The 15,926-nt window shown below is 44.3% G+C and overlaps 1 protein-coding gene across 1 annotated transcript in view; it reads left to right on the top strand.

Moving 5' to 3' along the window:
* COL8A2 (collagen type VIII alpha 2 chain) overlaps nucleotides 1-15,926 on the top strand; it is a 208,450-nt gene that overhangs the window by 23,182 nt on the left and 169,342 nt on the right. The window contains exon 3 of the mRNA XM_081200044.1: nucleotides 3,831-3,928. The gene's annotated coding sequence lies outside the window, so the exon portion shown is untranslated. The remainder of the gene's footprint in view (nucleotides 1-3,830; nucleotides 3,929-15,926) is intronic.

The following is a 15,926-nucleotide window of genomic DNA, read 5'->3' as shown; positions in this document are numbered from 1 at the left end:
GGGAGAGAGGCATATAAGAATAATTGCCCAATGGAATAAATTACCAAGTAAGCTTGTTGAGTCCACATTGTTAAAAGCTTTCAAGAGTAAGTCTGGAAAACGTCTGTCTGGGATGATTTAGAGATAATTAGTCCCCACTTAAGGGACTAAGATGGCTTTTAAAGGTACTTTCCAGATTTCAACTGCAGGGCTACATTTTATGCCATGTTGGTTACCTTGGCTTGCTCAGTTGCCTCTTCTGCATGTGTCAAAGCAAAAGAAAAAAGAAAAAAAAGTATTAGAATTCAAAACCAGAGCCAATGATTATTTATTATTATTATTTATTTTACAGATTACAGTGTATCCTGCCTTCCCCCATTCACACTCATGGTGTCTTAGGGGTGGTCCCCCCCCCCCATTTTATTGAGAACATATTTAATTCTCACTTCCCTCCAAAATTTGTCTGAAAATGTGTATCTTAACGGAAATAGAAGCAGTGCACAGGAATGCATATGTTACTGAATATATCAAGAGCCAGTGTGGCGTAATGGCAAGAGTGTCGGAGTAGGACCTGGGAGGCCTGGGTTCAAATCCCCACTCTACCTTCCCTGCTGTGCCCCGAGGGAAGGCAGAAGTTAAGGAGCCTGTATTCTGTCAGTTTCCTGTTGGCACAAGAGGACTCTGTCAGCCTTCATTTTATATAATGCATTTGTTTTAGTGTTTAAATTGTAAATCGCCTTGGCAGGAAGGCGGTATGTAAATCTAACTAACTAACTAACTAACTAACTAACTAACTAACTAACTAGCAAACAAAGTAGCTTGCTGGGTGATCTTGGGCTGGTTATATTCTCTCAGCCTAACCTACCTCACAGGGTTGTTGTGAGGGTGAAATGTGGAGGGAGGAGAGCCACGTACGCTATATTGAGCTTCTTGGGGAAAAGGTGGGATATAAATGTAAAAACAACAACAACAAGAATAAGTAAAATATTACTACTAATAATAACATACAAAAATGCATTATGTTAGAAGTTTCTTGCAAAAAGATCTATACTTGACAAAACTGAATGCAAAAATATCTGTAGTAGGAGAAATACACACTGAAAAACTGACTAATTTTCATAAGAACTTTCCCCCCAAAATCACCTACTGATATAGAAATGTGTTGAACTGAAGCCTGGAAACATGGGAAATTGAGAAAAACCGAAACTGACAGCTTGATTCTTCCATAATGACAATTCAAAAATGTGCCACAAAAACAATAACATCAAAAAACATTGTAAAAAAATACATAGAATAAAGCTTTGAGGAGAAATTGTTCCAATAACATAGAGGAATTAAATTGGAACAGTAATAAAGGCCAGTTAAAACTCCCCTCAAGGCAAAATAAAAGAGTACAGTGGTACCTCGCAAGACGAATGCCTCGCAAGACGAAAGGGTTTTCTGTTTTGGAGGCGCTTCGCAAGACGAATTTCCCTATGGGCTTGCTTCGCAAGAAGAAAGCCCATAGGGAAATATCCGGGGACCTCTTTTAAATGCTGGTGGTGGGGAGCAAAGCCTTTCCCCCCCTCCGGCCTTCAGAAGAGGTCCAGGAAGGCCGGCGGGGGCCGAAAGGCTTTGCTCCCCACCGCCAGCATTTTAAAAGCAGTCCGGGATAGCAGGGAAGCGCTTCCCACTATTGCGGACGGCTTTTGAAGGCAGGCGGGGGGGAGCAAAGACTTTCGCCCCCCGCCCGCCTTCAGAAGAGGTCCAGGACCTCTTCTGAAGGAGGGCGGGGGGCGAAAGTCTTTGCTCCCTCCTGCCTGCCTTCCCGGGAGAGCGGAGAAAGGCAGCGCGTTTCTCCGCTGTCCCGGACGGCTTTTGAAGGCAGGCGGGGGGGAGCAAAGACTTTCGCCCCCCGCCCGCCTTCAGAAGAGGTCCAGGACCTCTTCTGAAGGCGGGCGGGGGGGCGAAAGTCTTTGCTCCCCCCTGCCTGCCTTCCCGGGAGAGCGGAGAAAGGCAGCACGTTTCTCCGCTGTCCCGGACGGCTTTGGAAGGCAGGCGGTGGGGAGCAAAGACTTTCGCCCCCCGCCCGCCTTCAGAAGAGGTCCAGGACCTCTTCTGAAGGCGGGCAGGGGGCAAAAGTCTTTGTCCCCCCTGCCTGCCTTCCCAGGGGCTTTTACATCGCCCTGGACAGCGGAGAAGTCCTCCGCTGTCCCGGGCGATTTTAAAATGCCGCCCGCCAGCATTTTAAGATCGCCCCGGACAGCAGAGAAGTCCTCCGCTGTCCAGGGGTTTTTTAAAATGCTGGGGGTGGGAAGAAAAGCCCTTGTCCCCCCCAGCCTTCAGAAGAGGTCGGGGGACAGACTGTCCCCGGACCTGGTCTGAAGGCGGTTTCCATAGGAACGCATTAATTGATTTTCAATGCATTCCTATGGGAAACCGTGCATCGCAAGACGAAAAACTCGCAAGAAGAAAAAACTTGCGGAACGAATTAATTTTGTCTTGCGAGGCACCACTGTAGTTAGTTCTATATAAGAAAGGATTTGCTTTGATGAGGAATTGTGAAATAGACCCATAAAGCTTTGTAGATGAACAGAGGGAAGATTTTAACTCAGGTGTTCCTGGTCCAAATGCATTAACTCAGACCACTACACCAAGAGAGCCAAATGAGCATATCCTTCACACTAGGAAACCTTCAGGTGATGACAATGGGTTCCTCCACATGGCTTATTTATTGAACATTCAACCTTATTTTCTGGCACAAAGCTGACACAAAGATTAGACTATGTCTGATCTTTATTTAGCATTCATCCTGATTTGCTTGCACGATGTTTATGTGGCCTCCTCTTAATAATTTGTTCATCCCTCACTTTCCAGCGTATTTCCTTGTAACTTTCCTAACAGCAAAAGTTCTGTTTCTTTTTTAAAGTGGCTTTTTATGCAAGAGCACTAGAGCCCTTTAATCCAATTTAACTGTGCAAACTTAAATTTCTGGTATGCATTTGAATTGCTCCTGCAAAACAGTGGTAGTTTGTAAGCAGCCACTGTAACGCAGGCCTGAATTAGACAGGTCTAGTGTTCTGCAGCATACCTAGTAGAATTATTAATCCAGTTCTGATAGACCAACCCATTTAGCTTCCCAATCTCTCTCTGTCTGCGTATACACCATACTTTGAAAGCATAGTTGACACACATTGAAGGACCTACAACACGACTTTCCTCAGAGAATCCTAGGAACTGCAGCTTCCCCCTCACAAAGCTACAATTCCTAGCACTCTTAACAGACTACGGTTCCCAGAATTCTTTGGAGGAAGCCATGTGCTTTAAATGTATGGTGTGTCTGCAGCTTTTCCTATCTCTCCCCCTCTCCTCACTTTGTAATTTAATGTTGCGCTTACCACAAAGTACAGTACATGTGGAGATTAGTCTTAAAATGTTCTTTCTCTGAATCTTGGAAAGCATTGGCGATGGCCTGAAATGCACTATACGTTCCATGATTATTTGGCCTTTCTGCAGTACCTTCTATTCATAACATGTACCTTCCATTCATACATGCACCCCACAACCCCAACCACTCTGCCAGCGTAATACAGCTTGTCATTTCTGAAACCACATCATAAAGAAAGGGGGGGATCTGCTCTGAAGCACATGGCAATACTCAAGGTAGAGAGCCAAGATGAGAGAGAAGCACAAGGCCCCATTGTTTGGTGGAGCCAATGTGGAACTTCGTGTTGCTATTGGGGGAGGAGGGGTTGCTAGGGGTAGGTGGGTGAGTGGGTGAGTGGGAGTAGAATTGGTACAAATCAGCACCCACTCATGGTTAAATTGCTTAGATGTTTCCTAGGCTAATAAAGGTTCCATCTTCTTTTCAGATACAGCCGGTTGGAAAATTTTCAGAGGAGAAGTTTTCCCCAGTGGAAACAGGAAGGATGTGGAGGGACGGAGGCCAAGAAATCTAGCAAGTTTCAAAGTGAGATTGGATGGCTGGACTGCCTTGGCCCACTGTAGTTAAGACTGGGGAGGAAAATGGGAGGGAGAGCCAGTTCTCTGGTGCCAGGCTAAAGCTAATCTGTAATTACTAGGGGTAAAAATCTGAGCAGGGGTGGGGTCAGCAACTGGCATCCTTGCCAAGCCCCCAGTGCCCAAAGCAACAGACAACTTGGAGCTGCCGTCTTATTTTTCACACCATAAGAGCCAACTCTTAGGGGCCATGGAGGCTTCGGCGCTCACAATAAAATATTTGAGGGGGCCAGGCCCCCACAAAGTTGATAGGCATTCCCATTTAAATACAGTGGTACCTCTGGATACGAACAGGATCCGTTCTGGAGCCCCGTTCGCATCCTGAAGCAAACGTAAGACGTGACTGCACGGGTCATGTTTCGCCGCTTCTGCGCATGCGCGTGACGTCATTTTGAGTGTCTGTGCATGCGTGAGCGGCAAAACCCGGAAGTAACATGCTCCGTTACTTCCGGGTCGCCGCGGAGCGCAACCTGAAAATATTCATCCTGAAGCTACTTCAACCCGAGGTATGACTGTAGTATGTGTGTGCACAATGTCATGTGATCGATTATGCAGGGCAAGGCTTACCTGGGCCCCCACAATATTTTATTTAAGTTGGCACCCCCTGTTCCACGCAAAGTCTAGGCAGCAGACCTAGACTACTTTGGGGCACTATGAGTAATTTAAGTTGGTGGATAATAGTTGAACAGCCACTGGGTGTGAAAGAACCCCCAAGCCGCACACAAACGAGTGACCAAAACTCTCCTGCAATTGCATTTTATTACAGAAGACACAGGACTGCAGTGATCTGCTGGAGACAGCATCTGGATGTTCTTTTAAAAGCGAGTGAACAACAGATGACAATTTCAGAGGGCCACAGAGGTTCCAAGTCTGTGTATAGACCATATAGACCAGGGGTCGGCAAAGTTTTTGTGGCTTGGGCCGATTCACAGTCCTGCAGACGTCACAGTGGGCTGCAGTGTGTGTGCATGCACGCATGCGCAAATGCTATTTCTGGCATGGAGGAGGCATCCGCAGCTTCCCATTGGCTGCAGGAGCTTCCTGCAGCCAATAGGAAGCCGACCAGCGTCGCGGAAGCAGTCCCCTCTCTGCTCTGTGCCGGTTTAATGCGGCGCACGGGAGCCAACTGAGAGGGCGGTTGAGGTCCATGGGCCAGTTAAACGACCCCCATGGGCCTTAGGTTGCTGACCCCTGATATAGACCTACATAAACCAGTGTCTGATTTGGCACAGGGCAGCTTACTATATTTCGATGGCTGCAGATAGAGAATTGTTGCAGGGTTTGTATGTGTATGTGTATAAAAGAGAACATATTTGTGTGGTCTACAGGCATATGGTCATATTTAGAGAAATTACAGCAATTGTTAAGAAATCAAAAATATTTAGGGCAACACTGATTGTGGCTGCTTTTCCACTCCCCCGCCTTCTCCCTTTGAATTTTTGAGGACACGGATGAAATCTGATGACCAAAACAGGGAGGGCTTGCTGTTTAAGCCACAGCAGCACAGGCCCTGCCTAGCCCAGCCAGCCAAAAGGGAGTAAAGATCTTTAGGGAATGTGCCTTGGAACTGGCTTGGCTGGCTGCTGTGCAAACCCTCACCCAGATGCTTGGAGGGTGGAACACGTTTCTGTTTTTGTAAATTGTTTGTTTGCATTAGCTGCTTCATATCCAGCATTGTTCTAGAATTTAGGGGAATACACACACACACACACACACACACACGGTATATATATATATATGTTCAGTTGCAAGCCACAAAACAAAACAAAATGCAGCAGTGCTACTGGCAAGGATCTTTGATCTCGATTAGAGCCAAAGGCCTCTGAGTAATTCATATTTTGAATGCATTGCTATTGAACCAAGCTGTAGTATTATCCCACCATATCCAATCCAGCAAGACAGTTCTCAGTATTACAATATGTACATACAACTATGTCTGAAGCGAGCAACTGCATCAACTTCCCATGTCTCTGGTCTGGATCTCATTTGTAGTGTGATACTTGTGCAAAATATCATAGAACAGCAGAAAGAGGGGGGCTCTTATGTGTATTAGGGGGTTTGTCCCATTGTCCAGTTTCCTAATTGCACATGCTTCCTCTAATCCCATGCAATTGATTTCACTCCTAAGGAAACAATGCGTTGTCTCCCAATATTAGAGTAGATCCATTAAAATTAATAGGCATGACTAACTCAGGTCTGTTAATTTCAGTTGGTGTACTCTGAGTAAAAGCTGGTTGGATTCAGCCCTTTATTAGTGATTGCTAAGGAATGATGGTGCACACTGTTTAAAAAATGGATTTTGAAACCTTTTAGAACTCAAATGGCAAGTTATTGCTTTGGGAAATCAGGCAGTCATTCATTTAACAAAAATAAGAAATTAATTTTGTTTTTAAAAAGGGTATTGTGTGGATCATTGGATATGGGCTGTACTGCACAATTTTTAAATACGTCTCTGGATGGTGAAGGGGAATGAGTGCATTAGTTGTCATCAATCATGCCATGGGTGTTACAACAGTTTGTGTGTGTTTGTGTGTGTTTGTGTGTGTGTACACACACACACACACACACACAAAAATAAGAGCTGTTGACACACATTTTTTGTGGCAGGGCTACCACCTAGTTTTGGTTTTTTATCATGTTGCTTTTTGAGGTGTCATGAAAAACCTAAAAAGCTGGTATGAGCAAAAACCATGGTGGGACAGTAAAATTCGCATTTGTAACACAGGTGATGATTTCTCTATAATGCTATCTCTCTTGCATGGCTGTGGTACTGTACAGCTGCAGCTGCCCCGTTAAATTCATTTGATAGATTATGTGACAACCTCTGCAGGTTTCCATAGCAAGCATCTCATGTAGCCCAGCTGACCACCATAGCCCAGCATCACTGTAGTAGCCTAGCTGAGACAGAGGAAGCTGCCTTATACTGAACCAGGCCACAGGCCCATCTAGCTCAGTATTGTCAACTCCAAACTGACTGGCAGCAGCTCCAGAAGTTGGTCCTGTTTAAACAAACAAACAACAACAACAATAATAATAATAATTAAATCAGCACAGCTCCAGCCAGTGATATCAAATCACCTCCCAGCTTTTGTGTGTGCATGCAGTTAAGTGTGTTTTGTGCCCCCCCATTTTGGGCTATTAGGTATATTTTAAAATCCCCTCTGAAGCACAGCTGCATGAAATATGGACTAAGTGAAGACATCCCATCATCACTCTGGAGTGAAGGGGGGAAAGCTCCCTGTTGGTTTTATTTATTGGAGTACAGTATTTGTTTTTAATTTAGGAATTAAAAGGAGATGTTTGGTCAAGGGGTTTAATGTCTGGAGCTGAAGTTTTTTCAGAGGCTGGAATAGATCAGCATCAAGCCTGAAACCGTGTAAAGCAGTTCTCCTTTGTGGATATATAGAATGTCAGCAGCACAGATGTCACTTTGAAGCTGGTAGTGCTGAACCTGCAGCCAGGAAGAGCCTCTGTAAATGTTAAGCCACCATGCTGGATGTGTATTCCAGCCTATGCTCAATGGATCTAGGAGAAGCTGTGGGCTCCTTTCCCTCTAGCTCCATTTTGACAGGTAGCAGCTCTCCAGGGTTTCAGGCAGCAGCCTTTCATCAGTCCATTTATTTTATTTAATTATTTCATGAGAATTTTGATTGTAAAATGACTAAAAGTGGTTTACAAAAAGATAAAAAATAAATAAATAACAACATCTAGCTCAATATAGTCTACATGGACTGGTAGTATCTCCCCAAGGATTCATAGAGGAGTTCATGCCAGCTGTACCTGGAGTTGCCAGGGATTGAATCTCGGAGCACCTGTTTGCAGAATAGAAGCTCTGCCACTGAGCTATGACCTTCCCCCAAATAGAGAGGCTAACAAAGTGAGAATTTTTATGTGATAGGCAGCTGCCTTATACAGATCAACAGTTCATCTATCTCAGTAATGTTGACATTGACAGGCAGCGACTCTCTGGGGTTTCAGGCAGGAGTGTTTTGCAGTTGCACTTAGAAATGCAAGAGATTGAACCCAGGACCTTCTGAATGCAAAGCACATGTTCTCCCACTGTGCTTTCCTTCTGCCACTGAGCTACAGTTCAGCATCTTGTTTCCTGGAAGCCCCAAAGCCAAGGGTATAATGGCAACAACCTTCACCTGTTCTTTGCCCATCACTAACTGGATTCATTCAAGTGCTGCTTCAGAGCATGAGAGGTAATAACCAACATGGCTCATAGCTATTAGTGGATATCTTCACCTTTGTCTGTTTCTCTTTTAAAGCTTTCAAGCCAGTGGTCATCACCACATCTTTTGGCCTTGAATTCCACAGGCTAATTTAAACTTAGTTTTGCCCTCCCCAAATAATCACTTGCCAGTCAGTTTCATTTTGATTTCTTTTAACCATGCATACTTTTATAAACTTTTAGTTGAGAGTGATGGACTGCAAAAAGAGGTGCAGGAAGGCATCGATTTCTGCTTTACCCCATGCAGTGCTGTTTCTGCTCCGCTGCAGTTTGACTGCTGAATAAATCTACAACATTTGTCTCGCTGTCTGCAAAGGCAACAAAGGAGATGTAATTAATTATATAATAATTACATTACTCCACACCATTCATTTCAATGCTAGGGAAGCACAATGCAAATTGGAAGGAAAAACATCATAAATTGCATACAGTTACATATCATTTGTGGATGGAAAACAACAACAAATAGCAACCATATATTCCTTGGATTGATTTCCATTCTGGGCGTGGGGCAAATGAGCAAACACTAGCAAAATCTGCTCCTTTGTCTGTTTCCATTAGAATTCTCCAATATCCCTAGATGCAAATAATATAGGGAAGGAGAGAAGTACGTACAAAAGAGGGTTGCTAAGTGGGTGGCACTAGCAACTCTACCCCACCCTGAGCCAGGTGAGATGACCCACTGCAGAGATCTTGCCAGGAAGATCTCCTTGCTTGCAGTGGATGCTAGTCTATTGAGATGAATGAGATACTGCCTCACCAACCTCAGTGGCCCCACCTGTCTGCTTTCCTACTTCCAACTAGTCCAGGAGGTGGCACACTGCCTGTCAGCTTCCTCCTTCTCAGTATCAGTGTTGCCTTTGTAGAATTGAGCAGAGAGGAGGATGGAGATAAAACAAGAAGTAGCTGTCTGTGCCTGTCATTGCCTCTGGCCATCACATGAAGGACTATAGATCAGTGGTAGATTATTTGCATTGCAAGCAGAAAGTGCCAGGTTTAATCCCTGGCATTTTCACATAAGGCTGGGAAAGCTCCTGGCCTGCAACCCTGGAGAGCTGCTGCCAGTCAGTGCAGACAATACTGAACTAGATGATCCAATGGCCTGACTCAGTATAAGGCAGCTTCCTATGTTCCTATGTTCTCTGGTTGCACCTACTGTTGGTCTCCCAAGCTTTTGCCCTATCAGTCCCAATTGGCACTGATCACTATTGCACGCCAGATAGAATTCTTGTGCGAGGGCTTTCCAACCCACAACCCCCATGGCCCCAGTGGTAAAACAACACCAAAAATATTTCAGTTTATGGTGTCCCTGGGAAGTCCTTCGTCATAGGTCTCTAACAAGAGAGGCCAGAGGAACACTGCCCATCTCACCACCATCTCTTTACATCTGTGACTGTCCATTCTCTTTCTAGGAGATTGTTGACTCAATGGGTTTGATAGCATTTTTTTTCTGCTGCCTTTGCCTATGTTTGTGCGCAAGGGAGGAAACGGCCCTGTTCAGTGCGCCTGTTTTCTCAAAGGCCCCTTTTCCATCTGTGCAAACAACAAGCTCGTTATGAAAGCCCCTTTAATTGTCCAAGCCCACATGCACAACATTTACCGAAAGGTTCAGCTGGACGGCGAGAGTCATGTCCTTTTTTTCTGCGGCAGCGGACACAGCGCCATAAATCATCCCCTCCTCCCTCCCGTGGCTTGCCTATGTAAACGAGAGGCTTTACCACATCTCCAAACCCCAAGCAAAAGCCTTTTCGGCTTTTTCTTTTGTTATTGCAGCAAGAGATCAAGAACAAACTCCTTCACTGGGAAACAGCCTTTCCTGGTCTGCAAAAAAATGAAAAGGAAAGGCATTGTGTTGCCTTTGAAAGGGGATTTAAATGTGAGCAGATCATGGGGAAATATAATCATTTCTATCTCTTTGCCAGATCTGAAAGGCCTTCCTTTTCTTGTCAATAATGCATTCAATCTCACTATCATTCTCATCAAACCAGTCCTGGTGTTTCCTGGTTTGGTATCCAATAGTTTGTTCACAGGCTGCAATAATGGATGCACTTAGCTTGGTTCAGTGTTCCTCGATGTTATCAGGGAACTTTGAAAGCAGATGATCCTTAAGAGTCATTTGGAAGCAATCCCATTTAATAGGATCTTGAAGGGCTTGAGTGTTCATTTTGCGCCTTGGTTTCCTTCCTTGAAGTCTGTGTTGAGGTACAGTGGTACCTCTGGTTAAGAACTTAATTCGTTCTGGAGGTCCGTTCTTAACCTGAAACTGTTCTTAACCTGAAGCACCACTTTAGCTAATGGGGCCTCCTGCTGCCACTGCGCCGCCGCCGCACGATTTCTGTTCTCATCCTGAAGCAAAGTTCTTAACCCGAGGTACTACTTCTGGGTTAGCGGAGTCTGTAACCTGAAGCATCTGTAACCTGAAGTGTCTGTAACCACTGTATAATATTGATTGCTGCTGGAGGGCCACAGATTCCCCACCCCTGGCCTAGAGATATGAATGTGACGTTCTATGTAAAAGGGAACCTGTGAGGCTTACTCAGTTCACCCTGTTGCTCTCTGTGCAAGAGCAATTTGAAACCATGAACTCTGGGGCTCTTCAAGTAATTAATATTGCAAATGTTTCACAGCCTGGGCTTTTGCTGGGGCTGGTAGTTGAGAGGGTAGAGGGGAGAGACCCGTTCCCTCATCGATCCTTGCCAGCGTTGACAGGAATGGACCAGTCATTAATAGAAACAGGATTCATTTGGCTTCTACTTTGTACCATGAAGCCCTGTCTGGAAAGGCTGGAAAAGGGCCACGTGCTGTTTTACAACTAAAGGAAAAACAAATTATTTCATCAGGGACAAAAATCCTGCTTACCCTTTTAAGTTACTGGGTGCTGAGGGTTGGAGACGCTATAGCAAAGACTGGTCATGCCTTGGTTTCAGGTGTTTCTTTTCTCTCTTCTTCCTTTTCTTGGCTTTTAAGAAACTTCTCTCTGAAGAGTTGTAAATGTAGCTGGATTTCTAGAAGACTAGGATATTCAAGCCTATCCAGAAGCCAGGTGTGCTGCTCTGGATCCTCTCAAATTTCTTTTAAATTCCTCCTTAAAAAAATCACATTTTCCATGAAGCCTTGGGCTAAACCCCTAATTTCCCATGACCTGCTCACATTTTAATCCAAACCAGAGAAAAAAATTAGGAATTTGCCATGCTCAGTTCCTTAATGAGGCTAATGAAGCGCATATCCAGATTCAATGCTTGTGCCTTTCACTGGTGTTTACACTGGCAAGCTAGCTTTCTGCAGGAGAGACTTTACTGCAGAGGAGTATTTGAACCAGCACTCCATCATCCTTCACCCTGAAGTGGCACCACACAATCCCACATGTCTGGAGAACTTGCCTTTTCTGACAGAATCCATCATTCCTGAGAGTGTGGGAGGCTAGCCAAGGGGCAGCATGCATACACACACTCAAGTTTTTTGTGGTTCCCCAAGAGATCCCAAAAGTTTGTCAATCTTTTAAAAAAGTAACTTTTAAAAAAAGTTTTTGTTTTGTCACTCCTATGTGTCTCCTGCTGGGCTGCCATAATACCAAAAAGTTGGTGGGTTGGTAGTTTTGGTTTTTTTGTGTGGCCCAAAAGAGCCCCCTCACTTTTTTTTATTTTTAACTTTTTTCAAATAACTGACTGCTCATATATGTCCCCTGCTGTGATACTAGAATGTGTTTTCTTGTGGGTCCCCAAGACCACCTCAGATGTGTCCATTAAACATTTTTTTAAAAAAATAGACTATAACTGACCATTTTTGTGGGTCCCTTGCTGTGATTCTGTGATGCCTTCCCCCCCCCCAGCCACACCCACCACATTTTGGCCCTACTTTTATACCTTGACCACACCCACTTTGACATGTTCCTCCATCTCAGAGATTCCAAAGAAATGTAGGAAATAATTGCAGTTTTGCATGGCTGATATTTCATGACGTTGTAACCTTGCTGCTGTCTAAGCAGGGCTAGGCCCTTGATGAACACTCCCAGAATCTTGGGTAGCACTGCATTGAGCAGAGTGGTGGAGAAAAAGGCAAGAGATTTAAATAATGATGCCATCAGGAACTGATTTAATGCACTTTTCTACAACAATATTAAAATGCATTTGACCCAAATACTGCTTCAGAGCTGGCCCCAGTTACAGCACCCTACATCTGAAGGAAAAGGGAAACTGGAGATTTCAGTGTGGTGTAGTGGTTAAGAGTGGTAGTCTCATAATCTGGGGAACCGGGTTCGCATCTCTGCTCCTCCACATGCAGCTGGTGGGTGACCTTGGGCTAGTCACACTTCTCTGAAGTCTCTCAGCCCCACTCACCTCACAGAGTGTTTGTTGTGGGGGAGGAAGGGAAAGGAGAATGTTAGCCGCTTTGAGACTCCTTCGGGTAGTGATAAAGCAGGGTATCAAATCCAACCCCCCCTCCTCCTCCTCCTTCTTCTTCAGAATTCCCCTTACTTCCGTCCCAGAATATACTGGAGAACAAATAGCCACATTTGGAGCTGATTTCTAAGCCAGTCGAAAATATAGCATTTTCTCAAGAGCAACCTGTTGTTGGTAGCTACAGTAGTTTGCAGATTAAAATCATAAAACTAACAAATCTAATTACAAAGGAAATCCCTGAATTGAACAGCTTGTTCTTTTAAGGAAAGGAGGGAGAGGAAGGCAAGAACAGGACTAGCAGCTGCTTTTGCTGACCTGGGCTTAGCTCCAGTTGGGTTGTCAGCTCTTTACCATTTTTTAAAAGAATGTTTCAAGAATACAGCAAATAGCAAGTACCAGGAGCACTTGCCAAAGTTGACTATATTTTCTGTCATTCTGTGCAAGCATGCAGGTGGGAGGCAAAGAACGTGCAGAATTCAGATTCACGAGAATCTCAAGCTTCTAGTCCTTATAGTTTGACTACATGTCAGGCGAATCTCAGAAAGTAAGGTACTGTACTGAATAACTGAGATTTCCCTAGTAGTAGATAGGTAGCCGTGTTGGTCTGCCATAGTCAAAATAAAAAAATTTTTTCCAGTAGCACCTTAAAGACCAACTAAGTTAGTTCTTGGTATGAGCTTTTGTGTGTATCTGAAGAAGTGTGCATGCACACGAAAGCTCATACCAAGAACTAACTTAGTTGGTCTTTAAGGTGCTACTGGAAAAAAATTTTTTATTTTGAGATTTCCCTGTAGTCTTGGGCAGGATTTCAGTCCCATTTTATGACAAACATGCAAAATCTATGTGAAAATAAGCTTGATTTGTATAATCACAAAATTCCACTTTTGATGGGCTAATATTGTGTTACCTTCATGTAGAATCTTTATACATGAATATGTGTGATTCTTCCCCCCAAAGAGAGCGCATGGATGTAACTAATATACCATGTTACGGGTGCAATTCCACATAATACTTAGTGGGGAATACGTGCAGATAATGAGGCCCCTTTCACAATAGGACTTTTCTCCTTTTCTCCCCACTATGTGACCCCTGAGCACCCCTATTCTTGTTCTGGGGTTCCCCCAACTCTCCAGAGCAGATTTAGGGAGTGTGGGGGTGCATGGTGAGAGTGGCGGGGAAGTCCTGTTGTACCAGTTGACCTTGTTCCACGCATGCAGCAACCTAGTTGAATCTCACCCTGAATAACAAGCTCCAGAACCTCCATTATTTATTCTGTCTATGACTCCTCACCTTTGGGGAGATAGAGACAGATTAGTCTATATCAAGGTGGGGAAACTCAAGCCCTGGGCCTCTTCATCTGGTCCCCAGAACTCTCCACAAGCCACACTCCTTGTTGGCCTTTGCTTTGCTCCTGGAGTATTTTTGCCTGGCTGGAACGGTAATGCCTTTTGCTTGCTTGGATGGATGGATGGAGCATGGAGAAGGCTGTGTCGTGTGTGAAGAAACTAACCTGCTGCACAAAGTTAACATTTATGCTTGTTGCTCTAATCACTTTTGCCTCTGGATCTGCTCATCAGTGGCATATGGCCCTCAAGATAGGATTTATCTTGCCTGGGCCAGATTGGTCCATTGGTCGGATTGTGCACACGCGTGAGCACGCCCACGATTTTCTGTGTCTGCACAGATGTGATTTTCAGGGTCTGCGCATACACAGACACGGTTTCCGGCGTCGCGGAAGTGAGTCCCCGTGCCGCGCTGTGCCAGTTTAGCGCAGCGCACAAGCGGGCGGCTTGGTTCAAGGACGGCTCGTGGGCCGGTCAAACGATCTCGAAGGGTTGCTTCCGGCCCATGGGCCTTAGGTTGCTGACCCCTGCTCAAAGTGGTTGACCAGAAGGAAAAACAGCCCTCTGGCTGAAAAAATGTCTTCCTGCCAGTGTAAAATAGAACTGTCCACTTTAAAATAGGAGACATGGTCATCCTAGTTTTGGTAGTGGGAGGTCCTAAAACTCTGCCACACTTCATCTTAAGTAATAGTAACCCCTGCCCTTCCCAATACTAATGGGAACACACACACACAGAGTCAGTGAAAATGTCCCATCCAAGTTGCCTAAGGAAGGAAATGGTAGGGAGGAGGAGAGAGACAATATATCCACCACCACCTCTTAAATAATAGTAACTCCCCTCACAACAAAAGTATGGATGGAATTCAAAAACTATCTTTAAAGTCAGTGAAATTACCCTCTCCCCACTTTTGCAAGGAAAAAAAGTCACAGGATGTATGACGAAACCTCTGTCACCTCATCATAAATCATAGAAACCCCTGTGCGCGCACACAAAAGTATGGATAGAATTTAAAGTCCCCAAAAGTTGATGGAAATACACCCCATCCCAATTTTGTGGTGCACAAATATTCGAGATTTCTTGTTAGGCTTCTTAAAATGACTTAGCAGTTCTAATTCTGCCCAGCAGAAGGCACTGCTAAGCACACCAGTTTCAAAGACTTTGTGAATACTTGAAAGAAAGAAAAAACCAGAAAACACAGTGAAAATTCAGGGAGTAATTTATTAATTAAAATATTTATAGCATGCCCTTCTGGCACAGACACTAAGGACTCTTATTAAAAGGGAAAAAAGTTTTTGCAACTTAAAATTACAAAAATTAAGTTGGTTCCTGAAAATATATGTAATTATATGCAATTTTACCTAATATTCACGTTTTTGCAAAACAAAATGTCCCTAATATAATGCATTTTTGCCTGTTATTTTCATTAATATATGCATTTATGTGCATGTTTCACCCTATTGTGTTTATCTTTTGACACATTTCTGGGCTGGAGAACGGCACTGCAAAATTTAGATAAGTGTGAGTTTTGAAGGATTTCTGTATTTGGGTGTCGTTTGGGTTCACATATTGTTTTGGGAAGGTGAATCCGGTAACTTTGCCTTTAAATGTGAATTGAATCAAAGTGCTCCTCCATCGCTAACCTCTGCCCATCCACAGCACAAAGGGGGTTTGGATTGCTCTGTTAGTCTGCCCTTCTCATGCAAAGGAAACCAAAGCTGGCAGAGCTACCTCACTGGAGTGGGGGGAAGCATGCAGTGATATTTTTTAAAACTTTGGACATTTTATTCGAGGTCAGACAAATCTGAAATCGCTCTTCAGTATCATCCAAACTTGCAAGGCTCTCAACATTTCATTATGCTGAAAAATATTAAACCAGCTCCACTCTTGGGAATCTTGTTTTTCTTCCCTGGTGGAGCTCCCTGGAAAATGACTCCATAAAATGAAACAGCAGCTGTTCAGAATATAGTAAG

Source organism: Podarcis bocagei, assembly GCF_964188305.1.
Source record: "Podarcis bocagei genome assembly, chromosome: 7".
In the NCBI taxonomy this organism is placed as follows: Eukaryota; Metazoa; Chordata; class Lepidosauria; order Squamata; family Lacertidae; genus Podarcis; species Podarcis bocagei.
Note: the sequence above shows the minus strand (reverse complement) of the source record. Positions and strands in the feature narration are given on the sequence as shown.